Source organism: Musca vetustissima, unplaced genomic scaffold, assembly GCF_032173495.1.
Source record: "Musca vetustissima isolate MV318-11 ecotype Yass unplaced genomic scaffold, APGP_CSIRO_Mvet_v1 utg67438, whole genome shotgun sequence".
NCBI classification, from domain to species: domain Eukaryota; kingdom Metazoa; phylum Arthropoda; class Insecta; order Diptera; family Muscidae; genus Musca; species Musca vetustissima.
Genome location: NW_026879081.1, coordinates 87,442 through 104,887, shown reverse-complemented (window position 1 = coordinate 104,887; position 17,446 = coordinate 87,442).

The following is a 17,446-nucleotide window of genomic DNA, read 5'->3' as shown; positions in this document are numbered from 1 at the left end:
CTATAATAGTCCTTGAAAAAATATTCTTTAAAAAATCCACGCCTATAATAGTCCTTGAAAAAATATTCTTTAAAAAATCCACGCCTATAATAGTCCTTGAAAAAATATTCTTTAAAAAATCCACGCCTATAATAGTCCTTGAAAAAATATTCTTTAAAAAATCCACGCCTATAATAGTCCTTGAAAAAATATTCTTTAAAAAATCCACGTCTATAATAGTCCTTGAAAAAATATTCTTTAAAAAATCCACGCCTATAATATTCCTTGAAACAATATTCCTTAAAAGAATCCACGCCTATAATAGTCCTTGAAACAATATTCGTTAGAAAATCCACGCCTATAGTAGTCCTTGAAACAATATTCTTTAAAAAAATAAGGAAAATAAGGTATCTGCCCTTGAAATTGTATTTAAATTTCTGTCACCCCAACGAAAACATTCCCTTTACATCATACATTGTTGTAAATGTTATTTATATATAACTTATGTCGATTGTTTGTATTACCAAGTTGTAAGTTCAATTCTGTAGTTGTTGTTACCTTTACTCTTTTCCATTTGTTAAGTGTTGCTGTTGGGTGCCACTCAAGGAAAGAATTGAAAAACAAAAAAAAAAAGCAAACTGGATTACAAAAAGGAGATGTTTGTTCCATGTCAATGTCAATGGAATATGCCACTTAATTGATTTATTATAGGCATCTTTAATAAACTAAAGGATGGAAACATACAACAACAAATGAATGTTCTCCTAATTAGATGCGATGTCAGGAGAATACCAAAAACTGATGCAAGAGTATCGAATTACGGGACAAGCGAAAAAAGTTATAAAATGATTTTTTTTGTATACAATGAACTAATCTGTAATGTGTCAAGGACAAGGATTTTGAGAAAGGAGATTGTTTTGCCGCATGTCAATGAAAATACACAAGTTTGAAAATTTAAGGAACAGTATAAATAATGATGGAATATATGCTGGTGTTGATAAAAAATATATTTTTTGAAAAATCCTCTCTTAAAGCTGGGATAGACCTTGAACATTATCGTTTTTATACTCTTTACCACACTGTGGTACCGGTTAAAGGAGACGAGATAGACACATGGTTCCTTTTGAGAATATGCATAGAATCACTTTTAAAGTCGATTTATGCATGTCCGTCCGTCTGTCCGTCTGTTGGTGTTAAATTGTAAACAAATTACAGGTCGCAATTATAATACGAATTGGATGAAATTTGGCACAGCCCATTTATTTGGCCCAAGGAAGAACCCTATTGAAATTGGAAAAAATCGGTTGAGATTTAGATATAGCTCCCATATATATTTTCGTCCGAATGGTGCACCCAAGTCCCTATATATCTTTCGATTTGCACGAAATTTGGCATAACGTACTGAATTGAGCCTAGTGTGATGACTGCCAAGTTTCGTGAAAATCGGTCCATATTTAGATATTGCTCCCATATATAGTTTCGACCGATTTTACGCGAATGGTGTACCAATGTCCCTATATAACTTTCGATTTGCACGAAATTTGGCATAACGTACTGAATTGAGCCTAATGTGATGTCTGCCAATATTCGTGAAAATCGGTTCAGATTTAGATATAGTACCCATATATATTTTCGTCCGATTTTATGTAAATAGTGCACCAAAGTCCCTATATATCTTTCGATTTGCATGAAATTTGGCATAACATACTGAATTGAGCCCAGAATGATGTCTGCCAAGTTTTGTGAAAATCGGTCCAGATTTAGATATAGCTCCCATGTAGAGTTTCGTCCGATTTTATGTAAATGGTGCGAAAAAGTCCGTATATATCTATCGATTTGCACAAAATTCGGCACAGCGATGTCTAGAACGATGTGTATTACATTTCGTGAAAATCGGTTGAGATTTAGATGTAGCTCCCATATATAGTTTTGTCCGATTTTATGTAAATGGCGCTGAATAACGTAGTTGCGTTTGCTAGATGTACAGACATATCCCCACGGATGTCCCATTGATATTTCTTTGAAGTCGATTTACATACTTTGTCCCATTGTAACAAACGAATGACAAGTTTATGGATCGATCTAAGTTGATTCACATTTAGATAGATATCACATATTTTGGTTCATCGAATTTCATGTTAATAGTCCTGTTTAATATACCCATAGTGGTGAAGGGTATCCTATAGTCGGCCCCGTCCAACTTTACTACTTTCCTTAGGTTTTAACATAAGTTTATAGCTTTGTAAAAATGTTATATATATATATATATAGACTTAAAATATTCTTATATTATAGCTCGGAAGGTAGACATGTTTCTGAGATATCCTAAAGCTCATTATTTTGTTTGTATGTGTTTATGTATGGTGTGTTTACAGTTTTATTATTGTAAACACTTATTTCTTTTATGGCCAAATATGGTCATGGCCAGTATTGTTCCATGCCAATTCCATTATAACAATTCGTTTGAATCATCTACAAAACGAGTGGTTGTTGGATCGCCGGCTTGTTGACTGGTGAGTGGGTTGTTTAATTTTCTTTAAATTGTTTACTCAGAGGTATAACCCGCAAACAACTGCAGCATCAGAAACCAACATTAACAGACAATGGACCAACAGTCAGACATACAAACAGACAGACTTAGTCCAAGACAAAGAAAAGTAACAAGAACAAGATGAAAACCGAAACACTTTGACACAGACGCTGCTTAATACAATCTATCTGCTTGCCTCATCTACCTACCTACTCTGCCCCAATCCAACCGCCTGCTTGCAATGGAGGAAGAACAACGAGTTCATGCAATTCCATTAAATGATTCCTATTACAAATGGCGCCTAGGAGTCTGAAGAACACCTGCATCATTTGTGCAGTGCAGTGCCCAGACAATGAACATCAGTATGAGTGGCTTGGTCGGGACGGACAGACAGATCGACATATAAAATCTACACCACGCAGAAAAAGAAGTAACATCTACCCACTATGGCGCTGTTAAAAGACGCAATGAATATTTTTATTTTGTTAAGAACTTAAAAAGGTAATAAGAAAGAGCACAGCCGGGAAGAAAAGCTAAACAGGCAAGCAAGAACCATGCAGCGTTTTTGAAGCTTTGGTGATCATAATAAGAGCAACAACAATACACACTTCGTTTATTTCCATCAGAGGTTTTTGATATGCTTCCCCCAAAGAACAATGTCTCGGATTGGGGTTTCTTTTTGAATTGTGAAGATAGAGAACATCACTAATACATTTTAAAATTCAAATGGTTTTCAAGATTTTAAGATTTTTTTTTAATTTTTTAAATAATATTTTCAGCATCAAACCCAAAGGTTTATTAATAGATTTTCAGGAAAAAATTTATATAGCTCCCGTATATAGTTTCGTCCGATTTAAGGTATCTTTCGTGTGTGTCTAGAATGATGTGTGTCAAGCTTCTTGAAAATCGGTTCAGATTTAGATATAGTTCTCATATATATATTTTCGCCCGATTTAATGTAAATGGTGCACCAATGTACGATATGACACAACGTACTAAATTGATCCTAGAGCGATCTCTGTTAAGTTTCGTGAAAATCGGTTAAGATATAGCTCCCATATATATTTGCGTCCAAATTAAGACAAACGTTGCATCAAAGTCCATATTTATCTTTCGATTTACACGAAATTTTACACAGAGTAGCGTGTAGCTTTTAAATAATATTTGTTCAAGGACTACCACTGGCGTGTAGCTTTTAAATGACAGATTTTTAAGGATTAACAAAGTCGCGGATTGTTTGAAGAAAAAAATGTATAGGATATTTTTCAAGGACTATCATTGTCGTCGATTTGTATAAGAATATTTTTTTAAAGGCCATGGTAGGTGTAAATTATTTCAGAACATTTTTGTCAAGGACATGAATGACTATTTTTTTCAAGGACCATTACAGGCGTAGATTTTGCAAAGAATATTTTTTAAAGGTCCCTAATATGGTTAAATTTTTAATTAATATTTTTTCGAGGGCTATCATTGGCTCGTAGATTTTGTAAAAAAAAATATTTATTTCAATGGCCCATTTTTAAGGCGCCGATTTTGTAAAGAATATTTTTTTACGGATCATTGTAGGCGCAGATTTTGTAAAAAATAGTTTTCATGGACCCTAATAGGGTTAAATTATTAATGAATAGTTTTGTTTTCGAGGACTATCTTTGGCTCGTAGATTTTGTAAAAATATTTTACAAGTACTTGTGGATTTTTGTTTTGGCTCTAGGTCAATTGAAAAACTAGTTGGTTATGTTTTTCTTTTTTGTATGTTTTGTAATATTTCCCTGAAGATGACTGCCGAAGACAGTCGAAATATTGGAAAATAAAAACAAACAAAAAAGAAAAACATAACCAACTAGTTTTTCAATTGACCTAGAGCCAAAACAAAAATCCACAAGAATTAACATATCACAGGTCAACAATAACAACAACAACATTTTTCAAGTACCCTGACGGATTTGAACTTTTTCAAAGCGCCGATTTTGTAAATAATATTTTTTAGCGGATCATTGTAGGCGCAGTTTTTTAAGAACCAATTCACTGTACCAAATCAAGGTGTGGATTTTGTTTGGGGTTTTTATGATTTTTTTCAATTTCTTGACAAAACCCTCATAGGGTAACTGCACCAATAATTGGCATTTTAAGGAAATAGTGTAAAAAATAGTGCCTTTGTGCCAATAGTCGGCACTTTTCTCCAATTGTCGGCATGTCATGTTCCTACAGTCGGCATGTCGTATGTTATTTAAACAAAACATTTCCATCAGTGTTGTATTAAACAATTCATATAGAATAATTTTATTTATTAAAATATTACAATTATAAAACATGGTGCCGATTTCGGGGACATTTTATCCAATTCTCGGCATGGCTAAATAAGGCATTTCAGAGGTTAAAAGAATTTAAGATTAAAACCGTGTCTTCCATTATGTAAAACCACTCTGATTATTTTGAAATAATTTCTTTTGAATTAATGTAAATTGTGCCCCCATCGTTATATCTTGTTCACTACCTTTATATACGTCTTTGAGTATTTCGTACTAAAGACAAAAGGTAGTAGCAAAATATAACGAGTAACTATGTCAAAGCGCCGCATTGTGACATCTTAGCTTTTAATAACACTCGTTCTTTGGTTCACGACCAAACAGCATACAGCCCTACACTACTGTAAAAAGGTAATATTAATTGTTTCACGAACAATTCAATAAAACAACCAAATCTACGTTTGGTCAAAAATTCTAAACAATTGTGGTTTTATTTCTATTTATTTTCATATTTTGCATCAACGCAAACATTGGTCCAATCGAGCCGGATTGTTTTTGACGAAAACAAACCCCTCTCCTTTTGTTTCTCCTTTCACGAAGGAAAATATCGACATCGTCGAGAACAACAACTACAAAGATCCACGATCACCACAATCCAATAATTGTATTTATTTTAAAACATAAAATTCAACAACACAGGTATGTACACTGCTTAATTTATTTTTCCAAAATAAAAAGTGACATACGGTGATATTTGTGTTGTGATAAAGAATTAAACAAAAACTGTCGGTCGGTTTAACAAGCGCCTAATTGTCCGTCCGTTGCCGTCGGTAAATTACATTGCAAACAGCAACAACATTGTGTCATCCCCACTCTTTGTTTACAACTAAAATAATAACACACAAACACAGAGATACATTTGCTTATTTATTCTCTCATCTATTTCATATATTTTCGTGTTCCACACAATTTTTTATATATTTCGTTTTTATTTTTGTGCTTTTCATTTACTATTCTTCTTGTTTGACAAACAACGAAGAAACAGAAAAACAATAACAACATCACATGAGAGAGCGATTGTCATCTCTGCTGATTGTTGCCACCCGTCACTATCACATGTGACATATTGTTGGAAACATATGATCAGTTTCCTTAGGGGTGTTCACACGTCCGAACAAATTGTACGATTATTTATAAATATATTTTTGCGCTATTTTCTGATATTTTTCGAGTTGAATCCTTCGGATATCAACTAAAAATAATTTGTAATAACGTTTTCAACAAAGTGCACCCTACATTATTTAACAAATATATTAATTTCACATATAATAGTACCTATTACATTAATCGAAAAAATGTACATATTTATTTCAAAATAATTTTTGTTGGCAATTGTTATCTTCGATATATTGCCATTGTTGACGTGTATTATACGATACACTGTAATAAATTTGGGAAACATTTAATACACTGAGAGAAATTTTAGTGGGTTTTTAATACGTTATTCCTAAAATTTCTAAATTTTTGCTGGTTTTAATCACGTTAAACCACATTTTTGTGTATTCACGATACAATATAGATAAAAGTTCACGACTTTTATAAATACAGTGTATTTTCAACATTTGATTTACAGCATCACGTGCTATTTTCTAATTTCTTTTAGAAATTTCCATTTATTTGTAGATTATCAATTACAGTTATTGACATCACGTGTCAAAATCTTAAAATTTATTGCATTTCGTGCAAAATATTCTAAAGTTTTAATACTTTTGTGCATTTTCGTGCAAGTTTATTATCGCAGTTGTTTTTCAAACAATTCGGTAGCATATACTTGGTGTATTCGCTCCAGTTTATTATTACAAAAATATAGTTTTCAACGAAAACTCTCATTTCCCACATTTTCTGAAATCTATTCATTTTTTATTTCACAATGCCACTCACTCCTCTAGATTTATTCATCCGAGCTACTGATGCTTTGGTTAAATTTGACGCCAAATTCAGTTCCCCACGGGACGAAGAGCTCGATGTCTATATTTTAGAACTACAGGGAGCTGAGGTGAAGAGATTATGGGAAAAGGTGCAAACCACGTATGAAAAATGCCAAAATTATTTGACAGAACAAGATTGTTCTAGTGACCATTTCACTGCCGCAGAAACCAAATGCGATGTCGCTTATAATTGCTTCCTTAGGGTTCTATCTACAATCAATAGAAAGTTAGATGAACTTTGGGCTCCGCCTTCTCCTCACTCAGTTTCCAATGCTACGCATCAGTCAACAGTTGGTGAGGAAAATTCTAGTCATAGGCTCAACTTACCGCCCTGTGACATTGAAGTTTTTGATGGCGACTTCCTTAATTGGCCTACATTTAGGGACTTATTTTCTGCGGTATACATTAACAATTCACGCATTAGTGACATTGAACGCCTATGTCACTTAAACAAAAAGACCAGTGGCGACGCCCATGAAATTGTGGCTAAGTTTTCGCTTACCCACACAAATTTTGGTCTTGCGTGGAAAGCTCTAAAGCGTACGTACGACAATCCACGTATATTGGTGAACCACCAACTTAAACTTTTATTCGATTTGCCTGTTATAGATAATGAGACTAGTTCAGGCCTAAAACAATTGCAAAGGGGTATTAATGGGTGCATATCATCCATGTCAAATTATGACGTCTCCACCGAAGACTGGGACCCTATTCTAGTGTTCATATGTCTTCAGAGGCTACCACAAAATTGCGTCACTCTTTGGGAACAAAGTATCAAAGATAAGTCTGCTTTGTCTTCCTGGAAAGATTTGGATAACTTTCTTACGGAACGTATCCAAACTCTTACCTGCTTACGTGACATTCGTGGCATTGATAACGTCAATCAAACAAATAACAAAAGGTCTCGTTCACATTTCACGAATGCTGGCACGAACCGAACCCCTACATTTTCTCGAAATTCACCACCATCTTCTAGGCAATCTAGTACGTCTCCCAATAAGTCTTGCATTATTTGTCCACGACAAATGCATCACCTAAGATCATGTCAACGCTTTTTGCAACTTTCAGTTCCTGAAAGATTTAATACTATTAAGAGACATAATTTTTGTTTAAACTGTCTGTCCGCTAAACATCTAGTCAACCATTGTAGTAGCCTACACAATTGTAGGGTATGTCATAAAAGGCACCACACTCTTTTGCACAGGGAACCTTCCACTGCTGGTTCGTCTTCGACGGCCATAACACCACAAGTTCCGAACCTAGTTTCACCCCATCAGCCCTCTACATCGAGAGGGATTACACCACTCTCTTCAAATAGACAGGTATTTCATACCACCCAAAATAGAAAAATTTTGTTAGGAACGGCAAACGTTCATATAGTTCATAAAGGTACTACGTACCTAGCCAGAGCTCTTATTGACCCTGCTTCTGAAGCATCATTCATTTCTGAAGAAATGAGAAATCGAACGGGCATACCCACAACTTCGAACATTTCCACTATTTCTGGGGTTAGTGGATTTGTTTCAACTACTTCAAATAAAGAATGCGAAGTCCGTATTAGTTCTCCCATTGATGCTACGCTATCAATGGAAACTAAAGTCATGGTCCTTCCAACCATCGCAGAAAATCTGCCCTCATTCACCGCACAAATCGACATTCGATCAAATTTGCCAAATCTACGTTTGGCCGACCCCGATCCCTTCTCTTCCCGTCCTGTCGACATATTGCTTGGTGCAGATCTTTATCCGAAGATCATGCTACAGGGTACACGTTCCAACGTACTAGGCTCCCTAATAGCTCAGAGTACGATTTTCGGTTGGATTATTACTGGTCCAATGCCCACTTCCTATTTACGTCCATCTATTTAGGGATATACACCTGGGGGACTTTGAGCAAATTATGCTCCCTTTTATCCATAGGTGTCGATAGTAACTAAAATAATTGTGCTAGGTAAGTTTTCTCACGGAAAACTTAAAGATAACATCGCCTACATTATACCCTACATACACGCTACGCAAATGTAGATTCTACGATCTACATTCCGGGACTTCGTCCCAGTTGACTAATGTTACTGTTCTAATAAAATGTACACGCTTCACGAGCAAGTTTCAATATACAGTCCACTTCTCTCATACATTTTCAATAACACATCTGGTCACTTTCAGTTTCTTCTATTCATTTGTCACGCAAATGTCTCATAATTGTTCTACGGGTTTACGACCTCTTACATTTATTCTAAATCCCATAATCCTTTTGCAGGCATATTTGTGAAATCAAATATAATACACTGATGTTACGCATCTTTCGTAATTACAAATACTTCCACATCGTGGAAATAACGTCGAATAGTAGAGGTGCACTCGGGATTTTCATACGGAAAACGGTACTATATAAAAGTTGTTGCGCAAATAATTATCATAGTCCATATCTCGAGTCATCTTTTGCCACCTCTTTACTTTTTCGCGTAATGAAAAATGACCATTGATGGTCGCGATAGAGTCGCGTATTATGGGACTATGGTAATTACAAAACGACCTACGGTTTTTACTGGTCATTCTGGCCATACATTTATTAGTTATAATCCTCATCGTTTCGGTATCACATCTCTCTATTTTCACAGAAGATGGAAAATTTAGGTACGATGGCTGCGGTACCCCCGATATTGAAGACGACGTCCTCATGTCCGATGAGGAAAGGGACTACAACCTCACAGGTGTCCCCATCGCCAACGAGTCTACGCCCTTCGGGTCCCACGAAGCTGCTTCTCCATCGGAGAAAAATAATTTAAAGTCCGTCTTCGACGGTCCCTGAAGTTCCTTCAGGAGAAACGGTGGTGTCGCCACCTCTTTCGACACACTGTCGAAAGAACGTCGTCGACGGTCCCTGAAATTCCTTAAGGAAACCCGGTGGTGTCGCCACCTATTTCGGCACACTGCCGAAAGAACCAGGGTTCGAAAAGAGCGTGCATAATGTTGTTCCAACAAAATCAGCCTCTAAACGTCCGTCCGTTAACTCCTCATTGCCTTCGGCTTCAAGTCCCTGCGATGTTACGCAAATGCTCTCAGCGAGAGCTATTGGTTTGGGACATATCGTTGCTCTTTCGGAGTCCATGTCCGGCGGCTTAAAGAATATCATGCTGGCTTGCAACTTGCCGATTCTCGGTTCAACGAAGCTGCAACGGTCAGCATGATACTAGGCCCAGAGGTTTAAAACAATGAATAAAGCCACAAAACTTATTCTAGCCCTGGTTTCCATGTAGCATTTAATCATCAAGCGATGGGCAATCTTCAATTGCCTAGCCGCAAGACTCGGCGAGTCTTTTGATTATAAAAAAGTTAACGGATCAGATCTTGACGAGACATTGCACGATCCTGCTCGTCGAGCAAATAATATGTTTTTTGAAAAAAGTATAAAACAAAAAAAAAAAAAAACAAGAGAAAAAAAGAAAAAGAATTTACCAAACATTACCTACATGTTCATTTTGCAACATAGCAAGATGTTGCAACGCGGGCGGCAATGATTATTTTGAAATAATTTCTTTTGAATTAATGTAAATTGTGCCCCATCGTTATATCTTGTTCACTACCTTTATATACGTCTTTGAGTATTTCGTACTAAAGACAAAAGGTAGTAGCAAAATATAACGAGTAACTATGTCAAAGCGCCGCATTGTGACATCTTAGCTTTTAATAACACTCGTTCTTTGGTTCACGACCAAACAGCATACAGCCCTACACTACTGTAAAAAGGTAATATTAATTGTTTCACGAACAATTCAATAAAACAACCAAATCTACGTTTGGTCAAAAATTCTAAACAATTGTGGTTTTATTTCTATTTATTTTCATATTTTGCATCAACGCAAACACACTCTAAACTTATTTTTGTTATAAATGAATCGGTAGTTAGAGCACTTATTTAACATTTTTTTCAAATTTTGAGCCTAAAAGGGCGAAAAGCTGTTTATTATTCACCCATATGCCGACCATAAAAAAAAATCTCAAAAATTGTTCTTCCTAAGGTCGGCATCGATAAAATATCATAAAAAAAATATTTTTTAATAATTTTAAATTCTAAAGTTTTCTCCTGCATGTTTTTGAATTAATTATAGCTAATGTTGAAAAACCACATTGACAAAATTCCAAATTTTTGATATAGGATTTTTTAGTTATTTCACATCCCAGTAAAATGTGTCTTGCAGACAACATCGTGTAAGACAATGGCAAAACCTTGACGACACGTTGCAGACAGCAATGTGAAATCGTTGACGAAATGTTCACACAAGTGTCGCAGCATTCATGCAAGACAACGTGGGCGACAAGGAAGCGATATTGTCATTGACGACAACTTCGGCGACTAAACACCCTATTTTTTGTTAACGACAGATTCACTTCCTGACTGTATCAATCTTGTCGTCAATCATACCCATTTAAAATTCAAATAAAATATATATATATATATATATATATATACATATTATTCATTTATATTTTTTATAGCATGAAATTTATTATATTACAAAAACATACATTGTATTTACATAATATAAATAGCACATTTCCTGAGAAGTTGGCGAAATGATTCTCCCCATTTTAACAACATCTGTAATGAAACAACAAAATTAAAATTAATTAAAATATACAACATCTTTCAGATATTACATACAATATTTCACCAATTGTCATTTATCTGCACCATCTTAAAAGTAAAAAATGCATTTAAATAATGATATATATAATTATATATTCAGTTAAACTTACCTATTTTAACCAAGAAAACACGTCTTCTTTATCCAAAATTTTCTATATAGGGAGGAGGGGGGCACCTTTTGAACGGGGGCACCTTTGAACAGCGCTCATAATATCTTGGTTTAAATTTTTTCCGACCCGCTACCACATTTTTGTATATGGCAATCTTGTTCTTTATCTGCCTAAACCACTTTGACTAGCTTTTTCAGTTGTCGACAAATTGTACATGGGTGACCATGTTTTCGCAGTGTAATTGTAAACTTTTATTCTTTTGGTCGTAAGGGCGCAGGAAGGATTCTGTGATAGTTTCTTTCGTTAAACAAATTTTTTGCATTCCTATTTCAAACATAACTAATGTAATTTCTTTCATATATATTAATTAAAAACAAGTTATTATAAATTTCCGTAAAATACCACAGGAACATACCAAGTAAACTCCATTAAAAACGGAGTTTTTAACTTTTGGCTTCGATTCCTCAAAAATTTCAAATGGGCTAATAAGATTACGAAATTAGCTGTATTTTTCACCATATACATTTTAGTTTTTATGTCATTTTACAATTGCCTTTGTTCCGACAGCTATATATTTATGTATGTACTAATGCAATTCTCCAATATTATGCGTACATACTTTGTTGTGATTCTTGACAATTTCATTTGCCTCATATCCCAAAACAATAACAACAAAAACCTTCTACTCTAATAACGTTGACAGCTTTTACTCTCATTTACTGTCAACAAATTGTCTCCCAATTATTTTTTAGTTTTGTCTCGTCATTCAATCTATGCGCGTCTAATTTCTTTAGTGTTATTAATTTCCCAAAATAATAGTGTTTAAAGTCCTTAAAATTGAAATAAATGTCTTTAATGTCAAATAAAATATAAAATTATATAATATTTATGTGAACAATTGTGTAAAAAGTGTTAAAATAATTAAGAAAAATGCAATTCGTGTTTGTCAAAATGCCGCTAGTCCGCGTCGGTGTTGTTTTTTTTCTTTATTGTTTGTTGTTGTTTTTTTCTCGTGAGATCGTTGGTGAGAAGAGAGTGTTTGTGTGTATGTAATTGGACCAGAATGTGGGGTGTTATGTGTGGTAAGTTTCTCTTAACATTATTGTTGTTATTTACATGGCATTTGAATTGAAGGATCTCTTACATTCTATCAAATGTTAGTTAAATTATTAAGAGATAGAAAGGGAATATGTAAGGACAACTCTTGTTTTGCTATTTATGTATTCATTCCTTTAGTAACAAACAAGTCTTGAATGTCAATGATATGAGAAAAAAACATTTTGACATTTTTGGTATTCTTTTAAAAGGACGGTGGTGCCTAATAAGATATTATCAATAAAAAAATGCAAATTATTTTCTTGTTGCATCTTGTTCTTTTCTAGTTTCATGCTGAAACTAAATTTTACTCAAAAATAGCCATTTATCAATAAAATATTTAAGTTTTTAGATTAAATTTATTATTTCGAAGAAAAAAATCGCAGGCGTTATCTGGGTTAACCTAAACGTAACGTAACTTAAACCAGTGAGCGGAGCAGTATAGTCGGACGGGGCCGACCATATGATACCCTACACAACTTCCACGAAAAATTAACTTTCTGTGGATCTATATTCTGAGCTTGGACAATATTTCGCGATATTTGAACGATCTGTACAGCCCTTCTAATTACTTGTCCTGATTCCCTACCCTTGTGTTGTGTTGTGTCTGATCGTCACCGAAAATTACAGGCGTTATCCTTGACCATAACTGGAACTTCATGGAACATTTTAAAGAGATCAGTGCAATATTTCCGCCCTCTAGTGTGGTAAAGGGTTACAAAATAACGTCTGAATACATAAGCACCTGTAAATATTTAAGTGTAACTCCCACATCTTAGTACATACAGCCATATAATTGGTATCAATTTTCGGGTCTATGTCCTTCAGGGCTAAATCTATACGTTATTGAATACAAATTTTGTAATTTTTCACACAAAAGTCAGGGTCCATTTGACCCGCTAAATATTGACCAATCCTTATCAAAACAGGCATGCTTATTCTTTGGCCCGATTCCTTTCTCTATGTAAAAATTCGCGATGTTTGAACCATAATTGCGGCCTCTAGAGCGACCAGAAAAACCGACAAAAATTTAGTATTTGGTCCATTTCATCCCCTAAACATTAAGCGATCTTTACCAAAAACAATAGGGGTCTTCATTGAGCAGAACCCATCCTACTTGCAATATTTCGTGAAGATTGGTCCATAACTGTGGCCTGTATCGTGTTTACAAATTATAATGGACAGACGGACGGACGGACACACATGTCTAGATCGACTCAGCTAGTCGAGATATGAGGATCGGTATACTTAAAGGTGGGTCTAGGACCAATATTTCGCGGCGTTACAAACTCTTGGGGCTGCACAAAGCTATAATACCCTGACAACATAGTTGTGTAGGGTATAAAAATGCGTAACACTATTATTGTCTGATGTCTTTGTTGAAGTTATTTATATAAAGAAATTTTTAAAGGTACATAACAATTTTAGGAGCATTTACGCTACAACATTAAAATCTATATAACGATTCATCAACGCCCAGACGAAACGGCAGAAGCTAGAATGTTGAAATTTTAGGTGAGGGTGTCAGATAAGGCTGGGTTTTCGGAAATTCGTACTAAAACGGTACGAAAAACTACTAAATATGGTATCATTTGTATTTGGCGAACCAGTAGAGCCAGAACTCTGAAATTTGGATTGAGGGTCAGTGATGGAGTGTAGAATATATGTAGCAAAGGGCATTTTGGAAATTCGAACTATAAGTTTCCGAAAAGTACTGAAATGTACTAAATTTGGTACAATTTCGTAGAATGTGAATGGAATGAGCTAAAAACTTGAAATTTTGAAAAAAATTAAGGTTGAGAAGTAGATTCGATATGAGGAGTGTTTGGAAAGCGTGTAGTCATTTGTACGAAAAGTACTATATGGTACTATATTCGGTACAATATTTGATTTGAAGGTACAAATCGAGGTGGAATCCATCGAAGTGTAGGATTGGGATAGGTACGTAGTTTTGGAAATTTTTTACTTACATATGTGTACGAAAAGTACTAAATCGTACTATAATTGGTACAATTTGGATTTGGGTGAACCGATAGAGCTGGAACAATGAAATTTGGAGTTAGGATCATTGTAGGGATGTAGGATTAGGTTCAGGATTCAGTTTAACAAATTAATTCGAATGGGTACTAAATTTGGTACAGTTTGACTTTTAGGTGAACCAATAGAGCTAGAATCATGAAATTTGGAGTCAGGATCACTGTTGAGCTAAAAACTTGAAATTTGGAATGTAAATTAAGGTTGAGAAGTAGGGTCGATATGAGGAGAGTTTGGAAAGCGTGTACTCATGTGTACGAAAAGTACTATATGGTACTATATTCGGTACAATATTTGATTTGAAGGTACAAATCGAGCTGGAATCCATCGGAGTGTGGGATTGGGATAGGTACGTAGTTTTGGAAATTTTTTACTTATGTGTACGAAAAGTCCTAAATGGTACTACATTTGGTTTTGGGTGAACCGATAGAGCTGGAACAATGAAATTTGGAGTTAGGCCCATTGTAGGGATGTAGGATTAGGTTCAGGATTCAGTTTAACAAATTAATTCTTTTGGGTACTAAATTTGGTACAGTTTGACTTTTAGGTGAACCAATAGAGCTAGAAACATGAAATTTGGAGTCAGGATCACTATTGAGGTGTAAGATTGAGATATGTAGAAAGTTTTAGAGATTTGTACTAATGCGTACTAAATTTGGTACAATTTAAATTTTGGGTGAAGCGATGGAGTTGAAATCATGAAATTTTGATTTAGGATCACTGTGGAGGTGTATGATTGGGATATGTAGGAAGTTTTGGATATTGGTACTACTGTGTACTAAATTTGGTACAATTTGAATTGTGGTTGAACCGATAGAGATGGAATCCTGAAACTGGGATTAAGGATCACGGTGGGGTGTTTGGTTTGGGGTAAGAAGAAGGTTCAGGAAATTCGTACTACTTTGCACTAAATTTGGTACAATTTGAATTGTGGGTGAACTGATAGAATTTTTAATACTGAAACTTAGATTTAGGATCACTGTGGGGGTGTAGGATTGGGGTACGTAGGAAGTTTTGGAAATTGTTACAACTATGTACCTAATTTGGTACAATTTGAATTGCGGGTGCACCAGTAGAGTTAGAATCCTGAAACTTGGATTTAAGATGGCTGTGGGAGTGTAGGTTTGAGGTAGGAATCAGATTTTGGAAATAAGTACTACTGTGTACTAAATTTGGTACAATTTGAATTGTGGTTGACTCGATAGAGTTAGAATCCTAAAACTTGGATTTAGCATCACTGTGGGGGTGTAGGATTAGGGTGTATAGGAAGTTTTGTAATTGGTACTACTGTGTACAAAATTTGGTACATTTTGAATTGTGGGTGGACATATGGAGTTGGAATCCTGAAACTTGGATTTGGAATCACTGTCGGGGTGTGGGAAGTTTTGGAACTTCGTACTACAGTGTACTAAATTTGAAACAATTTAAATTGCGGGTGAACTAATAGAGTTGGAATCCGGAAATTTGAATTTGAAATCATTGTGGGGTGTAGGATTGGGGTATTTAGGAAGTTTTAGAAATTCGTACTACTGTGTACTAAATTTGCTACAATTTAAATAGTGGGAAAACCAATAGAGTTGGAATCCGGAAATTTGAATTTGGAATCTTTGTGGGTGTGTAGGATCGGGATATGCAGGAAGTTTTGTTAGACGGTTGAGGAGGGTACTTATGGAAATAAGGTGTGCTAAATGGAAAATTTGGATTTCGATGAACCTTTAGAGCTCGAATCATGACATTTCGTTCTAAATGGTACTCAAATTTAATTTGGTCGATATCAATGTGTGGATTGTTTTTTTTTTCTGACATATGCAGTTTGCTGTGAAAATAAAATAATTAATATGTACGCGTTTAAATATTTCCTACATTCGCCAACGAAGTTGCGGGCATATGCTAGTAATAAATAAATACATTTATGGACTTTAATTTTTGTTAAAAAATATTTTAATAAAATCCAAGTTCAAATAAATCAACACATGAGAAAATCAATGATCAGATTAGTATATTCCGACGGGTTCGGACAGTGGACAACGTAGTTTGTTAACAATTTTTGGCGTTGTACTCATTTTATATGGCCGTAAAGACCATCATGCCTATGTTGTAGACAAGGTCTTAACTACTATAACACCCAAAATTAATTCCTCCCAAAATATTGCACCTACGTACATTGGAGCTATATTTTGGCCGAACTTAACAACAAATTTAGTTATGTCTAAATATCCAAAGGAAAGAATGACAAACGAAGTTTTAAAGTAAAGAAATATTCATGGAAAGCATTCATGACTGTCTCACACAGCAGGGTGTGGCGCCGATAAAAACAAATCCTCTTTTGTAGAAGTTATTCTTGGTGGAACACCTGAGTTGGCATTAAAAAACATAAAAAAACAATAAAAGCACGCACATAAAAGGAAACCTGCATCATGAAACCCTTTCACAAACAACACAAGAGATCATTCCAAAGTCATCATTATCAGAATTTAGTTTTTTTTTTTTTTGATTTCGCTAGAATTCATGATACACCTTCCGTAGAATTGTGGTGTCTTGAGTTAATCTTTAATTTTTCGTTAACGCTAGATTCTTATTTCGTTTTATTAATAACATTTCGCATAGGGATAAGCGTTTCGTTTGGTGTTTTTGGTATTTTTTTAATAACACGCAAATGCTTTTTATGAGCCTTTAGATTTTTGTTATTGGATTAAAATCACAAAAGCGATTCATTCACCACAATTCTTTGGTGTTTGTTTTGTGGATTCTTCCATCGAAGACACCTTTAAGCTGGCGATTTTGTGTGAGGTGTAAATTTTTATTACGTTAAAG